This window comes from Molossus molossus, unplaced genomic scaffold, assembly GCF_014108415.1.
Source record: "Molossus molossus isolate mMolMol1 unplaced genomic scaffold, mMolMol1.p scaffold_m16_p_3, whole genome shotgun sequence".
Taxonomy (NCBI): Eukaryota; Metazoa; Chordata; class Mammalia; order Chiroptera; family Molossidae; genus Molossus; species Molossus molossus.
The window spans coordinates 55,884,294-55,901,247 of NW_023425366.1; positions in this window are offsets into that span (position 1 = coordinate 55,884,294).

Genomic DNA, 16,954 nt, shown 5'->3' on the forward strand with positions numbered 1-16,954 from the left:
GGCTGTGTGCCCTGGGTGATTCTGGGTACCAGAAGCTAGGCTGCAGTAATCAGTTGGGTTCCTGAAGTTCAAATATAGACTTTTAACAGTACCTAAAATGATTCTTTAATTTGAGACTTTTTAAAGACACAGAAACCTTAATTAAAAATGACTGAAACCCTTGTAGAATGAGAACTTTGTAGAAATTATTTGATAAGACCAAAAGCAGAATGGGTCAATTAATCCAAAAATTTGGTTAAAGCCCTAAATCCTAAGAAGTACAATAATAAAACATGTTTTGACAATATTTTTATATAGAGTCAAGGCCCTTTTCCCCCTGGGTGTAGATCTGTATTTTGAAGACTTTCCTGCATAAATCACATTTATAATGTATCTATTTCTGTTTCAGTTTATTTAAAGTAAAGCAGACATTTCTGAGGGCATCTGAAGCTAGACTCTGATGGGGCTTTTTATAATTTTTTATTACAGTCTTTTAAACTTTTTTTTCTCATACCTCTTGTCACAGTAATTTTTTTAGTGACTTGAGATTATTGAGAGTTTCCAAGGTGTTCAACTTCATTTTCAGAATAACTACTACGTTCTTTTCAGCTCTCCTAGTTTGTTGATTTTCATAGTAATTAAAATATGCTTAATGTAATTAATTAAAATAACTACGGTCACAAGTATAAGAACCCAAACATGCTTGGAAACAGATACCACTGACACTTGCTCAGTGAAACCACAGTGGGAGCAGAAGTCCAGTGTATTGGAGAGTGGTTATTGCCCTCGGGTGTTCAGTGTTGTGCTTGTCAGAAAATTCGGTTTTCAAAAGAAACGGAGAGCATCTGTGGATCTAGCAGGTTAGTTCAGTGGAAAGGGTTGAGAGCTTCTACTGTATAAAGTTGCCTAAGCAGCTAATTTATGTATATTTAATGGTTCTAGATTAACATCACTTAAGAACTGGTTTGTCCAGCTGGTGTGGCTCAGTGGTTGTCGACCCATGAACCAAGAGGTCGCCGGTTCAATTCCCGGTCAGGACACATGCCCAGGCTGTGGGCCCAGTCCCCAGTGGGGGACATGCAGGAGGTGGCCAATCGATGTTCTCTCTCATTGATGTTTTTATCTCTTTCTCCCTCTCACTTCCTCTCTCTCTCAAATCAATAAAGGAAAAAAAATAATAAATAAAAATAACTGGTTACACACACACAGACATATACATACCTAAAGCAATCATATTTTCAGGAAGAGTATTTATCACAGAGTGTTGAGATTTAGCCCCCTTGATCTCTTTTACTTTTGAATGTAATTGTCTAAAATTCACACTTTGAGTACAGAGTCTTCATCAAAAGCATATCAGTCAACATGAAGGAGTTCCCACTCGACAAATTTGGAACAACCAAGCATCAGAATGAAAATGGCAGGAATTGACTAAACACATTGAATTTGTAAAATATCTATGAATTCATACAGATAGGAAATAAATTTTAAAACGAGGGGGAGAAGTTCTTTACTGAAAATTGCCAACTAATAAACATGGAAGGAATAATAGAAATAGAGTATTACCATTTCACAACTACAATAGTAATCACAATTATTCAGTCAAAATTTTTCTGTATGCTAAAACCACTGAGTAAAAGAATATTAAGGAATGGGATTTCAAACAATTTACCACCTAGATTTCTATTTACTACAAAGAGAACATATGCCTTTAATAATAATAAAAAAAAAAGCTTGTGCCACCTTCTCCGAGAGGCCACTCCGAGCACCACCAGTGAAGTACAATCTGATATTCTGAGACCCCTAAACTGATGCACACAGACATTTAGTAGTATTTCTGTCCCACCTTCCCAAACCCCAGTTTAACCTGAATCTAATTATGAGAACGCAATCAAACGAATCCAAATTGAGAAAGATTCTGTAAAACAAAACATCACCAACAAAATATGTATATCAATGTTGCAAAAGAGAGAAAGGCTGATAACTCATCTAGGTTAAAAGAGACAAAAAAGACAATTGGGAAATTTGAATGTGGCCTGTATATTACATAATGTTATTATATCAATGTTGAATTTTCAATCTTATGATTATGTAAGAGAATGTCTTTATTCTTAGGGGTAAAGTGTCAGCAAAATAATAAACATAATGTATGTTTATGTGCATATACATAAAAGCATATATACGTATATACCCCTGCACACACATATACACATAAGCATATACAAACAAATATGACAGAGAGAGCGAGAAAACAAATATGACAAAATGTTAATAACTGGAGAATCTAGATAAATGCTATATGCATATTCATTGTATTATTCTTGGAAACTTTCTGTAGGTTTCTGATTTTTCAAAATTAAAGCTGAGGGACATAAAGGTATATCCATACCTCTAGGTGCTGCTCTTCCTAATTTGCTGTTCTGTAGATCTATACAGACTGCACAACTGTCCTCTATCATCCAGAAATAGGTTTGCTTTGTCATGTGCAGTCTCTCCCACAGCCACCACCTATAGCAGAACATGCAGACCCAAGAATTTTCTCTTGCAGGACAAAGTAGAAGCAGCCTCAATAGCTTTAAGTCGATTATATGCAGATTTTAACACAACTTGGTGTTGGGAAAAGACATGGAGAAGAGCGGAACTTCTAACAGGGCCTTGGAGGTGCTTGCTAGCATGCTCACTAACTGCATAGAACATTAAGCTCATCACCAGGATTCACTATGCAACACTTCAATCTGAAGTATACATTATTGAGAAGATTAGGAAAAATAAACAGCTCCTAAATCTAACGTAAGAATCACAAAAGAAGATAAGATAGATGGCAATTATACGATACAGGGCATCACTGAGCAGATGTAGCCTCAGAAGTTAGCAGAGGTCTCTGACCAAACAGGCCAAAAGGCCAAATGGAGAAAGAGCTTGCTCTGCTGGAGGTTTCCCCACAGAGAGCCTAGTGAGCAAGACTGATAGGGTCATCCCCACAGCTCCCCACTGGCAGAATCACAAGGTGTAACTGCTACGATGAGAGCGCCAGATTACCACTGTGGAAAATTGGGTCTCTATAAGAAAAGTGTAGGCATTTTCCACAGTCATCTCACCAACAGTTCTGTTAGCAAGATCCAAGTATAGAGATGGAGTCCTCTTATTAAGGAAAATTGCCAAGGTACAGTCCAAACCACAAGATCAGAAAATTCACACAGGCAAGAAGGTGTCACCAAGAGATTCAGGCTGACTTGCTGCTGTAGGGTTGATTAAGACAAATCTCCTTCTTTAGAAGAATAATTGAGAGTGATTGTCCTAGATATTTGCCCAAACTGTGTGTAGTAATTATTTTCTTCTTCAAATTAAGAACTTCCTTTGGTTGTATAAAAGAGAAGATGCAGACAGAACATCGTATTTCAAAGAATAACCCTCTCCTATGTGGGTTGTTGCCTATAGTCACAGGATCAAAGAAAAAGAAATGCATATGGCAGTGGTGGAACCCCCCATCTCTGGTGTAAGAGAATAGTTATATTTGCTTGACCCAGATTTTAGTAGCCTAGAATTGGGAGACATTGTGAACAAAAAAAGAGTCAGTGTCAGGAGAAATGTAAACCAATGAGCCAAAGTAGGCAGGCCATGGGGATTAGTGAACATACGATCTGTTGCTTCATCTACTTTATTGTACATACATTTTTTTGACTCTAGAATCAGGCCCTATGGGAATCATAAACATTCTAAAGAATATAAAACATTAAAAATAATAATAAAGGACTACTTTGAATATGGTAATTCACATGGGATGATAATCTCTAAACTGTATGAGTACTTACTATGTGTAAGCATTTTTCTAAGTATTTTATCTCATTACTCCAATTCTGTGAGTTAAGTGCTGCCATTCCTAATGGAGAAATGAAGGCACAGAGTAGTTAAATAATCTTCCCAAGGCGGAACCTGGGTTTGAAACCAGACAGGCTGGCCCGTATGCTCTCACTACAGCTCTCTGCTGGAATGTTATTAAACCATTACAAGAATCTTTTTTGAAGATTAATGGCACGGCAAAGTGTGAAAAAGTCTTAAACAGTTGAAAAGCTGCATGTGCAGTGTGTTCTCAGTTTTAACAGTATGAAGAATGTAAAGAAAGGAGAGAGAGAGAGAGACTCAGAGAGACTGAGAGAAAGCAAGCATGAGCAAGTCCAAGAGAGGAAGATAAGTAGTCAGTACACAAGGTATAAGTGGTACTCTCTCAATGATGGTTTCTCAGTGATTTTTACTTTCTTTTTTCTATTTTTATCAAATTTTCAAAATTTCTCTACAGAAAATGTAGCCTTTTATTAAAAAAGAAAAGATAGAAATATTCTGGAAATTTCAAAAAAGCTATGTCATATATGTTTGTATAAAGATGTGGTATATATATATATATATATATATATACACACACACACACACACACACACACAGTGCAATGTTACTCAGCCATAAGAAAAGATGAAATACTGCCATTTGCAACAATATGATGGATCTTGAGACTATCACACTAAGTGAAATAAATCAGATGGAAAAAGTCAGGAACCATAAGATTTCATTCATATATAAGATATAAAACTGAAAACAACAAATAAATAAGATAAACAAACAAATAAAACCCCACAGACACAGACAATAGTATGGTGGTTACCAGAGGGGAAGGTAGGATTGGGGGAGGTAGTAAGGGGTAAAGGAGGTCAAATATATGGTGACAAAAGGAGATTTGACTTCGAGTGGTAAACACAATGCACTATATAGATGTTGTGTTATAGAACTGTATACATGAAACCTATATAGTTTTATGAATCAATGTCACCCCAATAAATTTTTTTTTTTTGGTACATGCCCCTAGCGGGACCTGAATCTGGGACTCTCTGGTTTACAGGCTGACGCTCCAATCGCTGAGCCAAACCTGCCAGGGCAACCCAATAAACCTAATAGAATAAAATACCTGTGTCAAATATTCATAGAAATAGCCTTAGTCTTTGAGGTACTGTTCCTTCAACATTATCGTGTACTGCCACCTTCACAACTTTTCCAAATGTGATCTACTTCCACTATTATTACTTAATAATCCTTTAAATTAACCCACTGTTTTTATTTAGTCTTCTAAGCAGTGTCTACAAAATCATGTTTTGCTACTCTATGGTTTTTAAAAATGTAAATGAAAATAAACACATCATGTTTAAATCTCTTGGGCCACCACAGTAGGAATAGCCCACTTTGGAAAAGAAGGCATGCCTCTTCCTGGCTTGAGAATCACTTTGGTGTACTAGAGAAGAGGTGACGCCCTGATCTACTGAGGCACAACTGTAGAGAAGGAGCCGGAAAACCTGCCTTTTGAACGGGCTACATTCTTGTGCAATGTAACGTTTCATAATATAAATCACATTGTGGGTTCCCTAAAAGGATATATCATGGCTAAGGATTCAGTATTAAATCTGAAATAATTAAAGGATTTAGCAAGATAACCAGGATGAAGTCCAGCACCAGACCAGACCACCGAAGGAGATGGCCTGTGGAGAGTATCAGTGATAACCTGGATGATGGTGGATGGGAAAAGCTCATTATTTCAAAACACATAAAATCTCTAGTTTCTTTCCTTACCAGGAACAACACCTCTGGAGAGTTGCTTTGCTGTCTTGTTTGAGTGGCAGTTCTTACTGCTGGTAAATCTTGTCACAGAATGTATTTAGGTACCAGTATGTGACAATTTGGGTTGAGATTAAGGTAGAGACAGAAAACTGCCCCAAATCAGAAGTCCTGAAAGAAGGTGAGATGTGGCAGCAGAGGGAGCAGAGAACCTGAGGCAAAGGAGCCAGTTAAGAGATCCACGCTGTGGACAAAGCAGGAGTTGGCCAACCAGTGGGAATAGGAGGTATGATCTGATCTGATTCAGTTCTGACAGGGACTGAAGGAAGAAAATGTTTTCGATCTCCCAAGTGGTTGCCAGGAGAAGAGGTTTTGATAAGTCCACTGCAGGGTGGAAGGAAGCCTCAGGGCCTGGTTTCAAGCTGGAGCATTAAATCCCTTCTGTAGAACCAGAAGAAAGAGCTGGAAAAGGCTTGGGGGTATGGGACAATGTCTGAGGAGGGGGCTCTGTGACGGCTTCCAGACTCCAGGAAGCTAGTGAGGAAGGGGCTGACAGGAGCATCAGTGTGATCTGTGCCAAATTAACCCATGCACAGAAGGGACAGCTGCGACGGGGGTTATACAACGAACGAAGAACTTGTAGGTGCGTAAGACCAGACAGAGGACGGAGATGACAGTTTGAACATGTCCCAGAGGTACGTGGGCAATGCAGGTTTATGAGAGTCCCTGAAACACACTCAATGAGCCCCAGGAAACCTCATCCAGCTAGAGGTGGGCGAGGAGCAAAGCATCATGTGAAAGGACATTGTAAAGGGATTTCTCTCAGGAACACAGGTGAACACTCACTGGGTTACTACCAGGAGCAATGGGGCTAGGGCATTTGTAATTTGTTAGTCAAAATGATCCAGAAACTCCCCTTAAGAAGGACAAATATCTAAGCACTTGGGAGGAGCATTCTCTGGTAACGTGAGAAGAGTATTACCTCTCTTGAGGCAATGTAGAAATCATGCTGTCATGTGAATCGAGTTTGATAAGGGGAAAACACGGAAAGAGGACCTGGATCCTCCAAATCAACACCACCCTAACCTGTGACCTGGAAGTGGTCCTCTTTCGTGGCATGGGGCCCTTGGGACTCATTGACTCTGGCCTAGCAGCCCTTGTTTTTTGGTATAACGGTTGCAAATGCATTTTCCAAGTCACTCCATTTCCCCAGTCTGTTATTCCTCCTCTGAAATTCTGAAATGTGTAACTTCTATGTATTTCTAGACTCTTTTCTACTATACACACATCAGTTTGAATTTTGATTCCATTCTTAATATTGGTGATGCCCAAGAATTTTTTGGCCCAACATGCTCTTTGGATTCCCATTTCTCTTAGTTTTCATATTAAACCTGTTGAAAACTGTATGCCCACCTCCCATGCTACATATCACCCTTCCCTCCCCCCACCAAAAAAAATCCAGGGTAGCTGACCAGCAGGTAATTAGAAAAAGGAAGGGAAAGGACATTTGTATTCTGTGGAAGTGGTTACCCTAAACATCAGGATTCAGAATGGTTACCAGCCATACACTCTGTCACTATACAAATTGACTTTACCCTTTCACATTTAAATTATACAGTTGTCAATGAAAAAATGAGATGATATCAAGTTTGTCATGATTCAACAATGAATATACATCTGTTTTTCCTAGTTCCACCAAGGAAGCTATGTTGAGGTGGTGATGAGGGTCAGCTGTCTAGAATGTGAAGTCTGCTGGGCGAAGGGAGCACCAAAAGGGGGCTCCATGCATTCTGAACCCCCTACCATGTCCTCCTGAGACTCCGACCAAAATGCTTTACCTTGTGGAAAAACTGCTCTGGGCTAGCTGTGTCATCTGGACCTAGCATGCAGGTTTCAGAAGCAGTTTCTTGTATGTTACAGCACTATGTGGCCAAACAAGCTGAAGGTAAAAGATGAACACCTGGGTATGTACATGAACAGCCACACCACAGCACTGTGATGATGATCCGTGTGTGGGCACATGCTGTCATAGCTCAGTGGGCTGGAGGCGAGGAGGCAATGAGCATGCCGGTCTGGACTGGCCAGCACTAGTAGCTAAGCTGCTTGAGGAAGGAGGGGCCTGGGCTTGCAAATGAACTTTCATTAGTGAGGAAGAGGGCAGCTGTGTGGCAAGGCAGAGCTGGTGGTGTAGAGCGGCTCCAGCTGTCCCTGACACACGTGTTGAGAGTGTGTCCAAAGTTGCAGGGACATGTATCGACTTACACCCACCGCACCTGAGCACTCACAGACAGAGGCCGCTCTTCAGAACCACCATGCACTTCTGCTACCGCCAGTTAACTTCTGTACTTACCAAGACTCAGGTTATTTATTCCTCAGCCTGCTTCATGCCAGTTAAACTTATCATTATTATTAAGAAATTAAATCAAATGTTATGTAAATGTACAAAACAGGTGTCTTTAGTTTTTGCTTCCTTTTAAGAAATTGTTACTGAAAATGGTAAGGGATGGATAGTGTATGTGGTATGTACAAGAAAGATGAGGTGGCCCTGGCCAGTTTGGCTCAGCGGTTAGAGCGTCAGGCTGCGGTCCGGAGAGACCCGGGTTCGGTTCCCGCTAAGGGCACGTACTTCGGTTGCAGTTTGTCCCCGGCCCTGGTTGGTCATGCGGGTGGCAGCCACTCGATGTGTCCCTTCACGTCGATGTTTCTCACTCTCTCTCCCTTCCTCTCTCTCCCTCCCACTCTATCTGTACATAAAATGGAAAAATATCCTCGGGTGAGGATAAAAAAAAAAAAAAAAGAAAGATGAGGTGGAACTTGAATCAACTGACCAACTTTCAAAGAAAAAGACTGGGCCTTAAATCAAAAGCTTGGCAAAAGACTGCAGTTATTTTAATGTAAAATAAAGATTTGATGTACATATCTGTGATTTTTAAAAATTTATTTTTATTTATTTTTGTTACAGATGTTTCTCCTTTTTTCCCCCATTAACACCCTCCTCCCCATCCACCCCACCCTGTCCCCAGCTTTGTTGTTCGGTTCCATTGGTTATGCATACATGCTATAAGTTCTGTGGTTTATCTCTTCCCTCCCCCTACCACCCCTCTTCTGAGGGTTGTCAGTCTGTACCCTACTTCTGTGACTCTGGGTCTACCTTATTCCTCAGGCTGTTATGTTCATTATATTCCACAAATAAGTGAGATCATGTGGTATTTGTCTTTTTCTGCTTGGCTTGTTTCACTTAGGATAATACTTTCCAGGTCCCTCTATGTCGTCTCAAAGGATGAGAGATCTTTCTTTCTTACAGCTGCATAGTACTCCATTGTGTATATGTACCACTGCTTTTTTATCCATTTGTTTACTGATGGACACTTGGGCTGTTTCCAGATCTCAGCTATTGTAAATAGTGCTGCTATGAACATGGAAGTACATATATTCTTTCTGGTTGGTGTTTCAGGCTTCTTAGAATATATTCCTAGAAGTGGGATCACTGGGTCAAATGGCAATTCAATTTTTAATTTTTTGAGGTAATACCATAGTGTTTTCCATAGTGGCTGCACCAGTCCGCATTCCCACTAGCAGTGTACTAGAGTCCCCTTTTTTCCACACCCTCGCCAACACTTGTTGTTTGATGATTTGTTGATGGCGGCCATTCTGAAGGTGTGAGGTGATACCTCATTGTTGTTTTAATTTGCATCTCTCTGATGATTAGTGATGTTGAGCATTTCTTCATAGGTCTCTTGGCCATTTGTATGTCCTGTTTAGAGAGGTGTCTATTTAGCTCCTCTGCCCATTTTTTAATTGGGTTCTTTGTCTTCCTTTTGTTGAGTTGTATGAGTACTCTATATATTTTGGAAATTAACCCCTTCTCTGATGTATCATTGGCAATGATGCTCTTTCATACAGTGGGTTGCCTTTCCATTTTGATGGGGGTTTTTTTTTTGTTTTTTGTTTTTTTAATGATTCACCTCTTTAACCAACAGTCTCCATTAACCAACTAATACCCTGTCTTGCATGTATCAGAAGAGAGGGTCTTTTTGGAATTTCCTCTCTCATCATTATGAGATCCTTGAGATTCTCAGGGTTAGGAATTCCCATGATCAATCTTTTCTTCGAGGGGAGTGGTATTTTCTGAAGGAGAAAATTTAGAAGAAGGTTCTTTCTCAAGAGCTTGTGCACGCCAAACCTACTTTAATTTTAGCCTGATTGTGACAGAAACAGGACAAGTATTCCTGCTTAGTAGTTAAAAGTGGCACCATTATAGTAATAGCATAAACCCACTTTATAAATCCCTGCCATACCAGCTTTGAAACTGAGATTCTTGATAAATTTAGGAGTTTAAGAATTTACCTTCTTTCCATTTTATGCATGAAGACTTTATTATTTTATATTACATAGTTTCAAATTACCTTAATTCTAATTTGCAAATGAAAGAAGCAGCTCTCTCTTTCTGGGACAGTAGAAGTAAGTCTCCTAAAGAATTTTCTAGTCAATACCTTTCTTCTTGATGATGCAGGTCTCTCCTCTTGAGCTTGGTTTTGGCGTAGAAGCTTATACTCATTATGAGCAATGATCTCTTCTGACCTTTTTCCTGGAATGAGTCACTTATTTTAGCTTTTCTCTTTCCTCTTATGCTATATGTCTCTAGCAATATCACTGGGCTTCAGATTATTCAAGTCCCTCTATAAAGTTTGTGAATGACTTTGCAGGTTTGTTTTATTTTAAAGTATAAGACCAAGATCTTTATCTACAAAAGCATTTAACACCTCCAGGCAATTAGATTTCCATAAATGTCTTTCTTTATCACTATGTCACTGACAAGAGTGTCAAATAAGGCATGACCTTTTCTAATACTATCAGATGACCTGTTATAGTCCTTCAGATTAAATATGAAGCACTGATACACATTATCTTGACTCTACCAAATGGCTTTGACCGGTGTTTCTCAAACTGAGTACTGGGACCTGGAAAGGTCGACGGGCAGTTCCGAGGGCATTACAGAAATCAGAGGAGCAGAGACGAGGACTCCAACGAAAGGAACTGTTCTCCTCTTCCCTTGTTCCTTCTGTCTGAACTTCCTGCTTTTATTCTGAAAGAGCTCCTTTATCTGGAGCCCTCTTATGCAGTTACATCAATCAACTGGCATGTTTGTTGTACCCAGAAGTTGAGCAAAAAAAGGCCTCTAAACTCCCAAACTTGTCAAAATGTCATGTATGTTTGGACCCATGACTCTTTTTTTTATTATTATTACAGCTTTACTGAAATATAATTCACATGTCACAAAACTCAATATTTTAAGTTTACAATCCAACCGTTTTTAGCATGTATATATTGCTGTACAACTATTGCCACTATGGAATTTGAGAACTTTTTCATCACCCCAAAAAGAAAGCCCACACTCATGGAAGTTACTCCACACATCCCTCTGGTCCTCTCAGTCCTAGGCAACGGCGAGTCTACTTTCTGTCTCTATTGTGTTTATTCTGGGCATTTCATATAAATTCAATCATACAATATGTGATATTTTGTGTCTGGGTTATTTCACTTAGAAAAATATTTTCAAGGTTTATCCATGTCGTACCATGTATCAGTAGATCATTTTTATAGCTGAATAATATTACATTGTATGACTATATCATAATTTGTTTATCCACTCATCTGTTGAGGGACATTTGAGTGTTTATCCACCTTTTGGCTATTGTGAATAGATTATACAAGTTTTTATTTGAACATCTGTCTTTAATTCTGTTAGGTACATGCCTAAAAATGTAATTGCAGGGTCATATGGTAGTTTTATGCATGACTTATTGAGAAATTGTCAAACTGTTTTCTACAGTGGCTGCACCATCTTACATTCTCACCAGCACTGTCTGAGGGTTTCAGTTTATCTGCATCCTCTCCAATACTTATTTTTTTCCTTTATTATTAAGGCCATCATAGTGGATGTGAAGCAGTTTTGATTTGCGTTCCTTACTGATTAACAGTATTGAGCATTTTTTCATGTTCTTATTGGCCATTTATATATCTTCTTTGGAGAAATGTGTATTTACCTGATTTGGCTTTCAAATTGGTTTTCTGTCTCTTTGTTCTTGAGTTGTATGGTGGTGAATTTTATGTGTCAACTTGGCAAGGCTATGGTGCCCATTTGTTTTATTAAACACTAGTCTACATGTTGCTATGAAGTGTTTTGTAGGTGTGATTACAAAGTGTAAAAACATTATAGTTGACTTTAAGTAAAAGAGATTACCCTTGATCATGTGAGTGAACCTCAATTTTATCAGTTGAAGGCCTTACATGCAAAAACTGAGGTTTCCTGAAGAAAGAACTGTGCCTTAAAACTAGAAATCCTGCCTGTTTCCAGACTGTGGGCCAGTCCCCATAATCATGTGAGCCAGTTCCTAAAAAAAAAAAACCTCTTCGTGTGTGTGTGTGTGTAAATATGTAGATATGTTACATGATATATATATATATATATATATATATATATGTATATGCATAATACACATACAATACATGCATATATCTTAGGTTCTCTGGAAAACCCCAACTTATACAAGTTATTAAAGTTTTTTATATATTTATTTATTTTGGATACTAGACCCTTATCAAATACATGAAAATAGAATCTGTAGTTGGTTGAGCCACTCCAGTTGAGTCTGTTACATGACTTCCATAGCATTTTCTGAGGATCAGATAGAATAATACGTGTAAAAGATTTTGAACAGTGCTTGACACATAACTCAATGTTATTACTCTTATTTTCATCACATTTGAATTCATTTAGAGAAATGAGCCCTACACTAGTCACTAGGCCTTAAAGATAGTATTCATTATTCAGTAAATGCTTATGAATCCCTATTAAGTGTCAGACACTAAGTGGGATTCGAAGCAGGCTCAGCCTCACGGCATGTGGCCCGTGCAGCCTGCAGGGCCGGGTGCTCGGCTCAGTGTTCTGCTGTCATCATCTTAAATTTCTTATTAAGTCTTCAACAAGAATTTCTGCATTTTTATTTTGCACTGGGACCTGCACATTATGTAGCCAATCCTGTGATGGTGAATAGAAAGGTTTTTTGTTGTTGTTGTTCAGAATAATAACCAATGTTTCTAAAAATTACCATGTGTTATTCAGAAAACATGACATCCTCCTAACTATACTCTGTTTAAGAAGACTGAGAAATATACAGTACCTTAAAAATATTTTACCAAACATGATGTAAATAAGTGAAATTTTGACAGTCAACAGGTGAGTTGCCATTATCTGAAGAATTCACTTATTTAAAACAGTCAAGTGGGTGATAAATGAATTGTCAATACATTTTGAAATAACAAGAAACAGAAAACCTGCAGGCTTTGCTGCAGTACTAGTGATTAGGGGTTGGAGAGTTTATATTGCCAAGGTTTTGGGGGGATTATAAAGTAAGGCTTTTGAGGTAGATATTTTCTCTCCAGTTATTTATATAACATACAGGAACTTGGTGTGGGGTGTTGGACACCTCTCTAAATCTTATTTTCTTTCTGTAATGTGAGAGTGACGTACAGCAGAGGGTGGGCTTTAGCTCTGTGTCGTATGACGTGCAATTAGTGTCCTTTTCTCTGGATTTCCCCTTCCAAAGATGGATCGAGCACCTATGTGTGCTGTGCTTCATTCTAAGCGCTCTGGACACATAGCTGAGTAAGGGCCCTTGTTCTCAAGAGGATTATATCCTGGTAAAGAAAAAGATGATAAACATTCAAATATGATCACTTCGGGCTACAATAAGTGCCGTTGAAGAGGATTGTTGGGTGGGGACTGCTCTAGTTAAAAGGTGGCCAGGGACGAGCTCTTGGTGAAGGTGACATAGGAGTTGGAATCTGAAAGATGAAAATGCGAAGTCAGGTGAGGAACCCCGACAAGCTTTCTCAACTCAGAAAGGCCTGGAGAGAGGATGAGTTTGGTTTGTGTGGAGACAGTGAGAAGTCACTGTGACTGGAGCATGAGAGCCAGGCAATAGGGTGGCCTGTGACAGCAGAAGAACACCAGGTGCCAGATCAGGTAGGACTTTGAGGACCAAGAGCAGGAGTTTGGATTTTATTCTGGTTCAGGGAGAGGTCTTTGGAGGGTTTCAAGCAGGGGAAAGATGAAACCCAATTTGTGCTTCAGGTACATTCCCCTAGCTGGCTGTTCTGTGGAGGAATCAGAGGGACTGAGGGTTGGCAGCAGTGGGGACACTGACCACTTATGGGTGTGTTGCGTCAATCCAGGAGAAAACATACGGGGCTTTGACTATGACTGTGGTCTTGGAAGCTTGTAAGATGTAGTTGGATTCAGGATATACTTTGGAGGTAAAGCTGACAGGTCTTATGTTTGGACTGAATATTAGTGTAGAGAAACAAGAGAGTTTTTTGTTTTTCTCTGATGAAAAATTTAATATATGTTCACTGTAGAAAACTTGGAAAGTTCAGAAAAGTGTTCAGTGGGCTACCTGTTTTAATATGTAAACCTAGCTTTTTCTTGCACACAGACAATGCTGTTATGATCATTACCCCTTCTGAAGATTTCAGCGCAGCTTCACTTATCCCAGGCTTTGAGGATTATTGAAGTTTCCTAACCTTAGGTAACCTTTTTATTTTTAGATGGTTGTTTTGTACAACATCAATGACTAACTCTATCAATGATCACCAGAAAACATGATCTAATACTGCATTGGATCCTTTCCTCTCATTTCTCACTATTTCTCTTACACACAGAAGTTAGATTTGTAGGTCTTAAGTGCAGGGTCATTAACTGAGCGCGCCCAGCCAATTCTTCAGGACTTGAGAATTTAACCTTGCACTGCCATTTACTCCTTCTCCTAACGTTCCAGGAGGCATATGTCTGGATCACATTGTTCTATACTATTTTTAATGTGCCTCTAATCCAGAGCTCTTCTAGCTACCAATTAGTCTTATAAGAGAGGTAGGAAACTTGTGTGAATTGTTTAAAATTGACATCATCTTCCGAATATCTTTCTCTTAGTGCAGAAAGTGACGGCCAGTGGAATATGAACTACATTGATACATACACCTTGCAGAGGTGAAGGAAACTAAGTTTTAAACATGAGAATGCACATCTATGTGTTTATAAATATATGCAATCAAAACTCCTGAATTTAAATGTCTATTTAATTTGCCATTTGGCAGCAACAACAGTGAGAATTTCTGAGGCTCCAAGTGTCCTGAAGGGGAGATGTTGCAGAACAAAAACATTTTTTCTTTGTCCTTGTATGACTTGGAATCGTATAAGATGTCAAGGAGGAAAAAATATCTCATTTAAATACATCTTGGATAGACACTGTAATAATAACCATGAATCCTTTTTTCCCCAACAGCACTTGGTGCTGCTTGTGCCGTTAAGGTGGACATGGTGTGCCTTACACTCAGCTTGATGGCACAATTTTAATAAAAGAAAAAATCTGTAGGAAGTGTGGTATATATTATCACACTTAAAGCAAGCAATTAAATTAGTCTCCTGATACAGGCTACTTTATAAACTCATTTATCACACAAGTTAGCTTGGTCTGACCTTTCCACCCCTTCTTGGATAAGGATGGTGGCAATTTCTCAGGAGCAAAATTATTGATTTTCTTTTTGACAGAGCTTGTTCTCCAGTTTGATTTTCCTTCCTTTCTGCACTTCTGTTCTTGTGTCACCTTCTCAGAGACTGGAGTCTCATTTACACGTTGGCAAGAGAAATGCTGTTTGGAAGGACGTGGGAAGCTGTATCTTAATGTTCAAGCTAATTAGCCACACCTAAACAATTTATGAAGGCATTTTGCTCAATATGGAGTCCTTCCTTTACTCAATAAACAGAGAAACATGTTGGTTATCTGTTGAAGCTTGGCATGCTTGCCAAGCAAATGTTAATTCTTTTGTTGCACTATTTAACCTCATGAGCTCTAATACCTTTTCCCTAAATTTTGATTTTTTCTACATGTTAAGTGACAATCCATTTGTCACATGCAATATTGACATAGATCATTTGCTCAGCTAATAGAGAATGTTCCCCACTATCAATAATTTTTCATGGTTTGGGCAAGGCATCTCTTTCCAGGGGACAATTAGAAGGTAACTATGTATAGCCTTTTACTGGACTTGAGAGATTTATAGAAAATAACTATTGCAAAAATTGCATCCGAAGTCCATCTTTGTAAAAGATAAAGCTTTTCCCAGTAAAATAAGGTGGGCAGGGGTCATGGATGAAAGAAAACTTACATTTATTGAGTGCCCATTATAAGCCAGAAACTGTGCAGGGAGTTGTATGTACATTATGTTCTTTAACACCCTGAGATGTTTCTTTTATCTGCAGTCTGTGGTGAAACTGAGGCTCCGAGAGGTCAAGTAACTCATGCAATCAGTTAATGGCTGTTTGGCTTGGGCTGTGACACAAAATCTGTTGGACTAAGTTCCACTCTGCTTTGCTGCTTCAGTTGGTACTATGGATGGGAAATCCCGCATTCTGAGGGTGGTAGCCACCCACTGACCACAGCCGATTCAGATCCACGGCATTTTCCTGCTGCCTCGCAGCAGTGTTGATGGGAGGGAGGGCACCTGTTAGGCCATGTGACTTTGATCTCTCAGCTATGGTCAAGCTCCTAGTGCAAGGAAGGGATACAGAAAATCTCTGTGTGCTCTTACACGAAGAGCAAGACTATTCCTGCCTTCTAACAATGGTGGTCTGTTTTCTCTTGGTAGCAGGGATTTTGTTCTAAGGAAGGAGACTATTATATATTTTCCTCTGTGCTACTCACACCACTGCTGATAACCATTCATGAATTACTGATAAGTTCAATACTCTAGTGTCTAGACTATTGTATTTATAAAACTACTGGAATGTCTGTTTAACAGAAACTGACAAAGAATCATAAGGGTAGCATTCTGTGCTTATACACACTTTTGTAAACGTCAATGCTGAGAAGAAAATTCTTATTGCTTTGGATTATGTTAAAGTTTCCTAAACATAGTCAAATTGTCTCAGGATTCCCTTCAAAGGACTATTGAATTCTAAAACAAGTTTTAAAAATATGTGTAGATCAGAATTGAAAGATAAGAATTGGTTGCCAGGATTTTTTGTTTTTATTATTACAAAATATACTGGCATTTCTCTTACCTCAACACTTACTGTTTTCTCAGGCCAAGGTTAAAGTCACCAGATACCTTGTTCTAATGGAACCAACATGGATTGCACTTGAGTAGTAAAGTTAATTGTTTTCCAACAATTTTGTTCTAAGGAACAAACATCAGAGATCCCACGCAATCTCAAATTTTAAAACTTACTACTTTTCTGACTACCAAGGTAATACCATTTTACTAAAATTTTTAGAAAATGAACATCGAAGAAAAGAAGGAAATCAAAATGGCCTGTGAT